The sequence below is a fragment of the Plasmopara halstedii genome, assembly GCF_900000015.1.
Source record: "Plasmopara halstedii genome assembly, contig: Scaffold_2386, whole genome shotgun sequence".
NCBI classification, from domain to species: domain Eukaryota; phylum Oomycota; class Peronosporomycetes; order Peronosporales; family Peronosporaceae; genus Plasmopara; species Plasmopara halstedii.
The window spans coordinates 104,180-105,069 of NW_020189293.1; positions in this window are offsets into that span (position 1 = coordinate 104,180).

Below are 890 nucleotides of genomic sequence, written 5' to 3' on the forward strand. Positions count from 1 at the left end.
TAATTTTCCAGATTCGTTTGACGCGCCGGCAATGATTATTGCATTAAAATGCTCGTAACGTAATCATATCAATATTGGCGCTTCCACACGTGCTACAGCAAAACTGATTTAATTCTCCGTCTTCGTTTGACGCAGTGGCGATGATTATTGTATCAATTGCTCATAACATAATCATATCAATATTGACGCTTTTAGACGAGCTACAGCAAAACCCATTCGATTTTCCGGATTCGTTTGACGCGGCGGCAATGATTATTGCATCAAAATGCTCGTAACGTAATCATATCAACATTGACGCTTCCACACGTGCTACAGCAAAACTGATTCAATTTTCCGGCTTAGTTTGACGCGGTGACAATGATTATTGCATCAAAATGCTCGTAACATAAATCATATCAATATTGACTCTTCAAGACGAGCTACAGCACAACTGATTCAATTTTCCAGATTCGTTTGACACGGCGGCAAGGATTATTGCATCAAAATGCTCGTAACGAAATTATATCAATATTGACGCTTCCGGAAATGCTACAGCAAAACTGATTCAATTCTCCGGCTTCGTTTGACGCAGTGGCAATGATTATTGCATCAAATGCTCGTAACATAAATCATATCAATATTGACTCTTCAAGACGAGCTACAGCACAACTGATTCAATTTTCCAGATTTGTTTGACACGGTGGCAAGGATTATTGCAACAAAATGCTCGTAACGAAATTATATCAATATTGACGCTTCCAGAAATGCTACAGCAAAACTGATTCAATTCTCCGGCTTCTTTTGACGTAGTGGCAATGATTATTGTATCAATTGCTCATAACATAATCATACCAATATTGACGCTTCCAGACGAGCTACAGCAAAACCCATTCGATTTTCCGGATTCATTT